Source organism: Sapajus apella, unplaced genomic scaffold (genome assembly GCF_009761245.1).
Source record: "Sapajus apella isolate SASKATOON/1434 unplaced genomic scaffold, GSC_monkey_1.0 scaffold25, whole genome shotgun sequence".
NCBI lineage: Eukaryota > Metazoa > Chordata > Mammalia > Primates > Cebidae > Sapajus > Sapajus apella.
In genome coordinates, this window is record NW_022436965.1 from 8,701,745 (window position 1) to 8,715,390 (window position 13,646).

Sequence of the window (13,646 nt, forward strand, 5' to 3'; positions counted from 1 at the left end):
AAAAAAAAAAAAAAAAAAAAAAAAAAAAAAAAAAAAAAAAAAAAAGCAAATAATAAAAAAAACAGGAAGAAACTTAAACTTACAGATGTCAAAACAAACCCCAATAATTAAAACTATAGTTCTGACACAAGAGAAAACAGGAAAACAGTTAAAAATAGAATGCATTTACATATAAGAATTTTTTACATGAGACAGCACTGGGAAACGAAAGCATTCTGCTCAGTAAGGGAGCTAGGATTACATTAACAACTCGTAGGAAGGTTAAATCCTGTAAACTACTGGGGGCAGGACCATTTCTGCTCATCTTGTACCTCCAATGCCTGAAATGGAGGCACTCATCAAATAATACTGAACATCTTTTACTGAGGACTTGAATATACAAAATTTAATCACAGTGAAACAAGTAATTGTGAAGTTTCTAGAGAAATGTGATTAGTAGTAATCATTAAAATAGAGGATTAACTGATTTAAAGATTTTAAAGATCTATTAAAAGGCAAATAAGTAACTGATGGATCAATATAGAGTATTTCTACAAAGTAACAAGAAAAGCACTAAGCACGGAATTGATAAATAAGTGATGTTTACAGACAGATAATTCATCAAAATGAAATTATATACAAATATATACAGAAATGTACACAAAACCATTTCTTACTCTTAAGTTTGCAAAATGTTTTTCAATAAAAACATACAATGCCAGTGACTATGAAAGTATGTGCATGTATGCCTGCATGCATTAGGAGTTGGTATAATAATTGTGGAAGTCAATTTGTGTAAAATCCACCAAGAATCATGGAAATATAAATAAGATCTGCTCCCATTCTTTACAGCTTTAGGGTGTCCATCCTAAGCAAATAATCTGAAACTTAAAATTTACTCAGTAAGATAGTCACAACAATCTTACTTAGAACAATAAAAGATTAGAAGCAACATTGAAGTCTAACTGGTGGGAGGGTTAAGTAAAATATGGTGTGTCTGTTTTATAGGATATTTGTAACCATTTAACAGCTGTGAAGTTCCATGGTTACACAATTATTATACAATGTTAAGCGGTAAACACAAGGCACAACGCCCTACACTAAACTCAACAGGCTCTGCACTGTGCTTGTCAGTCATCTCGCTCTCTTCAGTTAAACCAAGTGGAGGCCATACCTCTGAGGGTTTGTTGTTTCACCTACAGATTGTTGGATGTTGTGTCACATGACTCCTTATAGCTTTTGCACAAAGGGTGAGTGCCTGTGTTAGTGGACCTTTTTAATTTGGAGACTTACATATATTAGTTTGTGGATAATTTTTGGCATTTATAGAAAATTTCTTCCCATTCTTTTTGTCTGCAGTCTTCATAATTCCTAATAATTGGATGGATTATAAACCTTTTTAAGTTTCTCTGTTTTTTAAAAACGTGTAGTCATCCCTCAGGATGCACATGGGATTGTTTCCAGGACCCCCTTGTATACCAAAATTCACATATATGCAAGTCCCACAGTTGGCCTCATGAAATCTGCATACAGAAAAAGTGTAAGCAGTTTTTGTATTTTTCAAATACTATATTTTCCATCTGCTTATAAGTGGATCTGCCCAGTTCAAACCTGTGTTGTTCAAGGGTCAACTGTATCTCCTGATAAATTTTCTCAAGTTTGTCTTCTAAATTTTCTACTGAAGCTTTAGTTTCAGCTGTCATTCATTTTCATGAGCTCTTTCTTGTTCTCTGATAGTTTCTGTCGCAGGTATGTGAAGCTCAACACGTATTCCATGTGCTTCTCTACACTTCCTGGCTTTAGTTAGATTGGAGCCATATGACTAGTTCTGCTGAGTGGTCTGTGAGAAGAAGTGACATAGTGTCACTTTCGGGCTGAGGCAGTTAAAGCTACTATGCCCGGGTTCATTCCTCTTGCCTCCTGCTCTGGTGTCCTTGTAAACCACATGTAAAAATGGTGGTGTCCTAAAATGAAAACAGCTTGCATCTGAGTCCCAAATAAAGGAGAACAACTTTTAATTGCTTTGGATTTGCTATAAATGAGAAATAAACTTTAGCTGCCTTTAATCATTGACAACTGAGTGTTGCTACAGCACAGCCTATTATATATTAACTAATACAATGCTTTTTTCTTTTTTTCATGGCATTCTGTCTTGTTTCATAAGTGCAGTATTTTTTCACCTGTCAGTCTTATAATAATTCTTGGTATAATCTGTTTTTCTTCTGATTCCTTTTTCCCATTTATTGTTTCTCTTTTGCATGTTAGAGGCTCTCCTTAAATACCCTATGATTTTTGACCATTCAATTTAAAGATAAGGTATTAAAAATTTGATACAAAGTTTTGTAAGCATGGATGTGTCTTGTAAATTGCTAAGCAGAGGTTAGCTCTTCATTGAGAGACCCACATGTGTCATGAAAATCCTTTCTTTGGGGCTAGTCAGTATCCAAATAGAATAGTCCTCCAATATTTTGAGAGGTAGGGTGGCATATATATCTGTCTCGTGTGAGCAAGGTGTGAAAAGTGTTTCATTATTTAAAGTGTGAACTTTCGCTAAATTCTCCATTTTCAATGCCTGGTCTCCCCACATCAGGAAGCCTTACTCTATTTTGCTAGAGAATCAACTTCTGATCTTTTGCAGGGGATAGTCATTTGGTTGTATAGTTTTGAGAAAGGGATCTGGGAGGTTCCAACTACATACAGATTTTAACCAAGCCCTTTATTTTTAGACTTATGCCTCACCCTCATCTTTGGCAGTGCCTGGGTCTTCCAAATGCTAAGTCCTCCCAGGAACCCATTGGGAAAGTTACCTTTCTGCTGTAGGCATGTGGGCTGGGCTTACTCCACTCTGCAGTCAGTCACTACTCCTCCATCTGGTATTTGGACTTGACATAAATGAGATCTTTCAAACTTGCCAAATTTTTATCTTATCTATGGTTTGCTTCTGTGTTGTCTTGTTCCTTGTGGGATTTATGTATTTTTATTCCTTCACTGAGACGGCATGTAGGAACAGAGAAGAAATTTCTTTTAAAAAGTAAATGGTAAATTACCTCTTTTACCTGGGGATATATTGCTTTTGTAATGGAAAAATTTGAATAAAATAATTACAATGAAATGCCAACACTGCTCACTATGAATAACAAAAATCTATACAAGTACAGCAAGAAAGTGGCCGGCCAACAGACATGATTTATTTGACTTTCTTCCCACTCACCTCCCTCCAATATCAGCAAAGGTTTCATGGAATTCTGTAGGTGCTTATGCAATTCTTGAGATATTAAGGTTTCGTAATTCAATTTCAGGAATACTTATTGATGAGAAAATCACATCACTGAAACTCCTTTCCAGAATTGTTTTCTGTGAATTGGCACCAATAGTACAAGCAAAAATTAATATTTTAGCTTTTATTGCTTTGTTATTTGGTTTCTGAACAAAATTGTAAACATGAAAAATTGACTTTTTTGGGAAACGAATAGATATAAAAGTTATCACTTGGATTGACTGCATTGTAACATATAAACTCAGACACATTTCCTAAGTGTTATTCATGTTTTCATTGTAGCTTAGCTCTATTTAAAGTTTTTCTTTCATAAGGTTAATTTTTCCCTCTCATATGCAACAGTGAGCCAGAGATAGCTTATTCCCCTGATTCCCACTCCCCCCAGCACACACTATATTACCATGAAAATAGAAATATGGTTTGCCTTCATCTTTATATCTTTTTGGGAATCCATTCTAAGGAAATGATCCAAAATTCAGCACATTTAGGCATTAAGTTATTCATAACAGCCTTGTTTATAACAGGAGGAAATTAAAAGCACACATACTTTCTCTCAGCACATACACACCCAGCTTACCGCAGTCAGGTGTTCTTAATTACGTGAGGGAAAGATTGGTTTGAAAGAGGAACACAGGGTTCATCTTTAGTAACAGCAGGAAGGCAGACTATATGCATGCAGATGGTGGAAGGTGGGTGGCTTGAGGGAGTGGGAGTTTGTGGAAGTTCTCTTCTGATTGCTCCAATTTTGCCAGGAAAGTAAGAAGCAAGGTTGTCTGCTGTGAGTGGGGGCAGAGGTGTTGGATGTGTGAGGAGAAAGAAGAAGGTGTGAAATAATCATCTAGTAGAGTGGGAGGGTGAATGTACTAGGGAAATACAGTATGGTTGTCGGGCAGCTTTACGGACCTCCTTGAGGTCAAGAGTTGAATTTAAAGCAAGACATGCCAGCATGGTTTTGTATATTTCCAGCCACTTCTAGTTGGACTGACTTCACAGGCCAAAGCAGCAAAAATGAGAAATCATCAAATCTGGAGTTTATTCAAGCAAATATAATGAAGCAAGAGGGACACGGAAAGCGAGGCTATATACACAGAAGTAACAAATGACTGACTATGGATCTAGGCTGGTTTGGGAGAGAAGAGGAGAGGACATAAAGTGGGTGGGGACGGTGAATAGGTGGCAGCATCAATGGATTATAGGTCCTGGGGGTGGGGCAGATGGTTTTTTGGATCTGGAGCTCTAGAAAGAGAAAACTGAAAATATAAGAGAGATCAGGGAGGGAGTATCATGGAATAGTCCCAGTAATTTGTTATGTTAAGGCCCAGGTTGTCACCATGAGAGTGATGAGAGAGGAGGGAGGACAAGATCACCAACGTAGGGACATTTAGTGAAGTGAGTGGCCATGACACATGAAATTTCCTCATGTGGTATATTAAAACAACCAAAAATCCAAGATAGAAGTAATGTTGGAGAAAATGACAGTGGGATAAATGTCAGCAAGTTATAGCTGCAATTAAGGGTAGCGGGTGATAGAGTCTGATGACATATGATTCAAAGCAGGGGTATTTTGGGAGGAGAGAGGGAGAATGGTCTGTTAGTTGTGATGAGCAGCAAAGGAGGACCTCATCCTGCCTTGAAGCCCAGAAGTCTGAGGGCCGTGGGAGGAAAAGCAGCCTCTGCACTACTGGAGGCACTGTCCTCAGGGGAGAGCCAAATTTTGGTTAGAGCAAGAAAGTGAATGTTCAGAGAAGAGGCTGGAGATAGAGGGGATTTTTTTGCTAATGATGGATCATGAATTCAGGACAACACAGTGGAAGGTTTGGGGAGCTCAGGAGGGGTGGGATGTGGGGATAGAATTGGGCTGTACAGAATCATATAGGGATAAAAAGATGGGAAATGAGGGTGTCCTGGGAACCAGCGGCTTCTTGTGGCAACTAACACAAACAGCGACAAACGCCATAATGAGACTGGATCCAGTGGACTCAAGGCAGATGTTGATGAGGAACTTTTGAGTGTTGAGCTGTGAGCATTTGGGGGTATAGAGGCATGGGTGTCTGGGGCTTCCTGCTGGCCCCTGTCCTTGGCAGGTAGAAGAGCTGGGATCTTAGAGCTGGGGTAGAGCTTATGCTTGACCTCTCTTAGGGAGGGACTGTGGAGTTAATATATACATTGTCATTTAAACCTAAAAACTCTATGAGGATTTTATTCCTCATTTTATAGATGAGAAAGTTGCCCTTAGCTCAGAGAGGTTAAGCAACTTGCTCAAAGCCACACAGCTAGTCAGTTTTGAGTTAAGATTCAAAAGCCAAATCCGTTTGTTCTTTTTGTTCAGCTTTGTTCAGGTCTCTTTGTTCTGGTTTGTTCCTTTTCTCTCAAATCACACTGCCTCTACCTCCTCTTTGAGATGAATGAGACTGGAGTAAGGTAGGTATAGCTGAAGATATGTTTGTGGAATGGGGACAAAGTTGAAGAAATTTACACTTGAAGGCATGTATTTTTTTTTTTCTGTTTAATCCAGATATCCATTTGCGGGGGTCCTCTCTTCCCCTTTAAGATAAGAGTGCTTCAGTATTTCAAACATGTGAAAGTTTTAAGGCCTTCCCCAAATTTCTACAGAGTCCCAGGGCACACGTTTTCATAGATTGCTCTGGGTCTCAGTAATAGTGCTCTGATGTCTATGCTTCATTGCCCCAGGTAGAAAAGCGTTCCTTCCTTAAATTCTATAAAACCACATTCACACAAAGCACATGTATTTGTAGTAGACTTTACAGGACCTTTTGATGGGAGGCAAAGGAGGGGTATTTATCCACTCTTGGTCTTAAAAGCCTTTCAGTTTCCCCCACTGGGATTTTGCACTGGTGGCTTCACCTGAGCGTCAGTTAACTTTGGCCAACCTGCTGACTCTTCTCTATTCCTCGTTGTCCTTCAGAATGTTTTTTTTTTTTTTTAAGGCAACTATTCCCAGCCCCTACTCTCCTTTCTGGTCTAAGCCTTCCTTTGTAAATCCAAGTTCATTCAAGCTCTCCACTGATGAAAAAATCCTCCGAAGATCCAGCTGCCTGGTTTCCCTTTCTATTGCCCTGTGTGCAGATAGAAGCAAGGCCATCTGCTAAGATGGGGAGCTAAGGTGGGGAGGGCAGGAGTATGAAAGGCTTGGAAAGGGGGTAGGATAATGCCAAGTGGCCTCTGTAAAGAAAAGGGAGACAGCAGTATGGAGGGAAAGCAATGCCAGGGATGCCAGGGGACTCAGCTAAAACAGAGATGGCTAGGTTCTTCTCCAGCAATCAGCCATGCAAGCAGAAAAGTAAAACATTTGCTGGGTTTTCTTGGGGTTAAAGTCTGCAGAGTGAGCACAGGATAAAGACAAAGACACAAAGTTATGTAATGTGCTGACAAGACAGTTGCTGGTGAGACTGGCTGTGGGTCTGAGTGGGACAGTGAGAAAGTGGGCCAAGAAGAGGAGAAGGAAAGCAAAAAAGGAAAGAAAAATCCAACATCTAACAAGATTGGAAAATGGGTTGCGAAAGGAGGAACAAGACTGGAGGAGGTAATGTCATAAAGGGGTTCGTAGAGAAGTCAAGATTCAGTAGCTGCTTGGCTCTCCTGGCATCCTAGGACCTGAGTGCCCAGTGGGCCCCAACGTCATGCTGGCACTGCCTCCTGGCCGTCCTCCCATTCTCTCCCTGAAAGACATCAGCCTGCCAAAGCCGCAGCGGCATAAAGCAGCCCACCGCTCCAGCTTCACAGAAGTCTGAGATGGGAAGGCTAATCAGGAAATCGAGTGCCCCTCCCCAGGCAGGCTTAGCACGGCTCCCTGCAGCACCTGTGGTCATCCAGTTTAGAAACACACAGTCGCAGAATAGCTCCTATTTCTCTCTCTCCCACTTCTCTAACATCCCACTCTCCTTTTAGGGAACAATGTTCTCTCTTGCCTGCTGCCACACATATGGGGGGTAGCAGGAGTGGGCATTTGATTTCCCTGGACTTGAAATTGAATCCATCTCTACCGAAATTCTCTCTAATTTACATGTGCTCAGCGTTATCACCGTGTGGTCCTATTGCTCATCGGCTGCCTTCCTCCCATCCCACAGTCTCCCTGCATTTTTATTTCATTTTTATTTACTGCTCTTCCAAATCAAATGTCATCTCTGTTAACACTATATTGGAAGAAGGGCAGACAGAGCCCTTCTTTCTGCATGCTCATTAGAGGTGAGCTGTGGTTTAGGAAATGTTCCGCATGCCATTGGTGATCCATCTGTCGTCCATGCAGCACAAAGCAGCATTTCTGCCTGCTTTTTCTCTTCCTCTCTCTTCCCTAAGCCATCTCTCTAGTAGCTTGGTATCATGTCCTACTGTGCCTATGGCACAGTTAGGGGCCACTTTAAAGTTATGACAAATGTCCTTAGTCATGGGGCCATATGGAGACTTGGTGGGTGGTGCCATTAGTGATAAAGCTTCAGGCAGATTTGCAGTTACTTTGTCCAGAAGAGAGAATCCCAGATCGGGGAAATGTTTTCATAAAATATTCTGGAACAAATTTAAAGCTGCTTTATCACCAAACAAGAGTCTTCCTGTTCTCTATGCAATTTCCCCCCACCAAATGATTTCAGACATGCCGTCTTGGGCAGAAACTCCCGACGCTTACCTGCATGATCCTTGGCGACCATCATTTTATCCCAATGGGCACACTTGATCATGGTGTTCTCCAGAACCGGCACAGAGCTCTCTCAGGGGATTTCCTGGGAAAACAATGACAGTTTCTCTTTAATATTTCATCATAGATTCACATATTTCTGGTGAACTCACAAACATCGAAGGCGCAGAGCAAGCTATTTATCAGCCCATGAACTATAAGCAATCTTCAGCTTCTGAGCATTCTGCTTACCCTTCAAAGGGATGTCCTCAGCTAATTAGACAACTTGCTCTTCTATCACAGGGAACAGAATAGACCATGACTGTGAGCAGCTTGGAGGCAGGGGACATGTCCCTTCTCATTGCAACAGCACACGTTTGGCAAGAAGCAGGGCCTTATGGCAGAACCAAACTGAATCTGAAGCTGAAAGGAGCCCACAAAGTCATCTAGCTAATGAGTTCCTTAGAATACTAGAACCCAATGAGAAACAGGTTAAAGGGTGCCAGAGGAAGAGGAAAGAGAAGTACAAGGGGAGTTTCATGGGCACGTTACTTTGGAAAATAATGTAATCACAGTTTTATTACTATTACAGGACACACTGAGCCTTTAAAGTGCTATTGAGCCTTATAAACAACCAAAATAAGAGACATGTATATATTGTGTGTTCTCACTAGAGTTCTGTGGGTCTGTATGGGAAGGGCTGATACAGTTCAATCCTCTCATTTTATAGATGAGGAAAATGAGGCTGTAAGAGGAAATGGCAAGGCCAAGCATGTTGGCGCATGCCTGTAACCCCAGCTACTTGGGAAGCTAAGGTATGAGAATCACTTGAACCTGAGAGGTGGAGGTTACAGTGAGCTAAGATCGTGCCACTGCACTTCAGTCTGGGGAAAAAGGGAGACTCTGTTTCAAAAATAATAATAATAAAGAAAAAAATAAATTACAGACTCAGAGACATTTACCTTTTTAGCGCTGCCTCTGGGATTAGAGCCTAGACCTCTCCTTGCTGTGCTTTTTTCCCACAGAAAAATCACCTCATAGCCTCTGCATCCCGGGCAACAGGGAGAGAACCTGCTGAATGAGCCAATAGCACTAATATGATGTCAAGAGCTTGTTTTTAGCTTGCCATTTCAAAGATTGATGTCCTGTGACAAGAAGAATTACCCCAAACCTCCCCAGGCCTTTAGAGAACACATTTTCCCTCATGAACCATGCAGTTCCCAAACTTTTGATCCATGTGAGGAGATGTCATACACTGCTTTATATTTTATGCATGATAGCCCAAGCCATCACATCACCTTTAAAACTGGGCAAAAATGATTGCTCCAGAAAGAACCTTTACGGGCAGATGCAAAACCCTATGCTGAAATTAGAAAAAAATAAAATGCCAAGAAAAACAGTCAAACGTGCATGGAACACTAGACAGAGAGGTGTGCATGTGATAGAGTGGGGGTGTCTTCTGAATCATTTCCCTAAATATAGCAATGCAGTTTTTAAAAAATAAGCCTTTAAGTGCTGCTTCCCAGAAATCCTGTTATTTCTCTGCATATGCCTTATGTAAGTCTGTGCCACAGGCCTGCAGAACAGTCAAACAGGAAGGGACAGCGCTATCCTGAAAGAACCATCAAGAGATTCAACAGAAAATTTGAGAGACTATGAAACTCGGGAAACTGTCTTTTCCATCCATGCAGCTGTGAGTGGTGCTGTCTGTTAGAGGTGATGTCTGTTAAGTGCTTCCCACCTAGATGTTGTGGGGTGGCTCTAATATTTATTCATTTCATTTCTGAATAGAGCTGTCACTGTTGTTAATCATTTCCAAAAGGCTTACCATTATTCTTATTGAACTCCTGAAGGAACGTCTCTTTCTGTCTCCCATCCTCATTCCTTTGGCATCTCTCTCTCCATTTTCCTTTCTCTAGTTTTACCTTCTGAGTGATTCCAGAAACAGGCCCCAGAGGTTTTATAAATCCATTTCTTTAGATTCTTCTTTCAGCTTACATTTAGTAACTGCTTATAACAGTTCTCTGAACTTCCTCCTAGTAAGTGGTAAGGGCGGCAGGAATCCCGATGGCCAATGGCAGGCATTTGTATACTGCACAGGTGAGTTGTTGAAGGTGGATCACATTTACGTTGGAACAACTGTCCTGATGTTTCCAGCTCCACTCCACTGCCCCCACAAATGCCATGTCTGGGACCAGCTTTGAGCATACCAGTGAACAGTGAGCTGTCATGTTGGCAAACTCCTCTGCTTTCCAGAAGCCCCTTCTAATGTCATTGATCTGCGTCATTCTGGCAGTTTCTCCCACCTGGTCCTCTCTCTTTCCTGCTTACCCATAACAAAGCCTCTTCACCTATCTGCAATTCCATTTAACCTTCTTTACTTTCTCTCCTGAACTATTAGAGATAGTCATGAATCCCTGCTAGCTGGAGCTCTGGAAAGAAGCTGATAAGCAGTTCCCTAACAATCTATTAATAACTGACAATGATTGTGTATATTATTTGCCTAGGATACTTCACATTTCCTAAAAAAAAGTGGGGGGGGAAGTATCCTAGGGAAATAATCTATTACTCATTAATTCACAAAAGTACTGAAAGGCCTACCATGTGGTAAGTCTTCTTCTAGGCATTGATTTAGTCAAGGTTCCTGCTTACCTTCTAGTGGGAGAGACAGTACACAAGCAAGACCATTTGTGATAGTAGTCAGTTCTATTAAGAAAATAAAGAAGATGATATAGAATAATTAGTTGAGCTAGGGTAAGTAAGGAGGACTTCACTGAGGAGGTGACATTTGAGTCTTCCCCTGAATCAAGCAGAGCAAGATCTGGGAAAAGAGTTCCAGGCAGAGGGAAGGGCAAGTGTAGAGTTCCTGAGGTGGGAACAGCTTGGATAGGAAAGGAAAGGAGGTGAGGGTGGCTGTGGTGTGATGAGGAAGGATAGTGGAGGGGACAAGCCCGGGGACGTGGGCTGCAGTCAAGCCATGTAGTGCTTTTTAGGCCCTGATAAGAAGTCTGAGTTTTATAAGTGAGATGGGAAATCTTTGGAGGGTTTTGGAAGGGGATGGACATTCAATTTAATTATTAAAAGGCTAGGCTCTAACTTAATAGAATGTTCCTGTACCTGTGGAGGACCTTTCAAGCCAGGAGAGGAAGAACTAAGTGTATTGAGAAGCAGCTTCAGGACATCTGGATTGCAGTTCTAACTACCCAAAACAACTTGCCGCTTTCAGACTTTCACACGGAATGTGAGGAGGCTGTACCTCTTAGTGCCCACAGTCCTTTCCCCATCATAACACACAGAAAGTGATTTTTATACTGCACCCCTGGAAGTCAGGCTTCTAGAGTCTTCCCCAAGGGCTGGGGCACACCCATGACACACAGGGAGGGAACTTCTAGACTAGGTGACTTCTGAGGTCTCTCTTGGTTCTAGTAGTGTAAGATCTCATAATATTTCCTTGTGATGTCCCTCAGTTCATACCACACAGGAGGTTGTCTATTCTAACTAAAGAGCAGTACCGACCTAGGTGATAACATGTGGACTGTTTCACATATCCCAAGCATCAAACCTCAAATTCTAAATAAGCATTGTCATCTGGTACTTTCTGCTGCTGACCATACACATTTTTCTCAATCCTCCTTTTCTGCCACTTGAGTGATCAAGTCCTTCCTGAAGTGGCCTGCCCAACTTAAAGCTGGTGACGCTTCAGAATGTTTTGTCTTTCAGATTTACAAAATTAGATTTCAAACCAAGTGGCAAGATAATCCATCACAATGACTTATTAAGGCCAAAGTGTTTTTTATGCCCTTTCCCCTTTCTCATAGTTAGAAAAAAATTCTTATTGTCTAAAAAGCTAGAGTCATACTCTGATGTAATAGGTAAAACATGGAGACAGGAGGTATCTGCATCAGTGGATCGAAAATCACTACAACAATGAAAGGTAGATGTATAAAGATAGCAACAGTTATCCTCTAGCCATAAAACATGTCCTTTGATTTATGCATTCAATCACGCAGATGCCTTTGAATGTATCCCCCCCCCATTTTTCTATCCTACCCTAGTATATACAAACGGATTGAACTCTACGTTGCTCACATTTATTGTACTTTAAACATACTTTGTTTCATGATTTACACCTCCCACACTCACTTTTGCTTCTCACCCTATCATGAACTCAGTTCTTTAAGTTCTTGGATACATGTGCAAAACGTGTAGGTTTGTTACATAGGTATATGTGTGCCATGGTGGTTTGCTGCACCTATTGACCTGTCCTCTAAGTTTCTTCCCCTGTCTCCTAACCCACCAATAGGGCCTGGTATGTGTTGTTCCCCTCTCTCTGTCCATGTGTTCTCATGGTTCCGCTCCCACTTATGAGAGAGAACATGAGGTGTTTGGTTTTTTGTTCCTGTGTTAGCTTGCTGAGGATAATGGCTTCCAGCATCATCCATGTCCCTGCAAAGGACATGGTCTCATTCCTTTTTTATGGCTGCATAGTATTGTGTGGTGTATATGTACCACATTTTCTTTAGTTTTCTTTATCCAGCCTATCACTGATGAACATTTGGATTGGTTCAATGACATTGCTATTGCAAATAGTGCTGCAATAAGCATATGTGTGCTTTATAGTAGAATGATTCTACTATAAATATAAGAATATACATATTTTTAATACATATATCTACATAAAGAATATTTACAAAATAAAGAGTAGACTATTTTACTCTTTATAGTAGAATGATTTATATTCCTTTGGGTATATTATATACGTAGTAATTGGATTGCTGGGTCAAATGGTATTTCTGGTTCTAGATCCTTGAGGAATTGCCATATTGCCTTCCATAAATGTTGAACTAATTTACACTTCCACCAACAGTATAAAAGTGTTTCTATTTCTCCACAGCCTTGCTGGCATCTATTGTTTCTTGACTTTTTAATAATTGCCATTCTGACCAGTGTGAGATGATACCTCATTGGTGTTTTTATTTGCATTTCTCTAATGATCAGTAATATTGCACTTTTTTTCACATGTTTGTTGGCCGCATAAATGTCTTATTTTGAGAAGTGTCTGTTCATATCTTTTGCCTACTTGTTGACGGAGTTATTTTTTTTTTCTCGTAAATTTGCTTAAGTTCCTTGTAAATTGTGAATATTAGACCTCTGTCAGATGGGTAGATTGCAAAGATTTTCTCCCACTCTGGTTGCCTGTTCACTTTAATGATAGTTTCTTTTGCTGTGCAGAAGCTCTTTAATCAGATCCTGTCTGTCAATTTTGGTTTTTGTTGCAATTGCTTTTGGTGTTTTAATCATAAACTGCTTGCCCATGCCTATGTCCTGAATGGTATTTCCTAGGTTTTCTTCTAGGGTTTTTATGGTTTTGGTTTTACATTTAAACCTTTAATCCATCCTGAGTTAATTTTTGTATAAGGTGTAAGGGAGGGGTCCAGTTTCAGTTTTCCGCAAATGGATAGTCAGTTTTCCCAGCACCACTTATTGAATAAGAGGTCTTTTCCCCATTCCTTGTTTTTGTCAGGTTTGTTGACAATCAGACAGTTTTAGTTGTGTGGAGTTATTTCTGAGGTCTGTGCTCTGTTCCATTGGTCTATATGTCTGTTTTGGTACCAGTACCATGCTGTTTTGGTTACTGTAGCCTTGTAGTATAAAGTCAAGTTGCATGATGCCTCTAGTTTTGGTCCTTTTGCTTAGGATTGTCTTGGCTATACTGGGTCTTTTTTGATTCCATATGAAATGTAAAATAGTTTTTTCTAA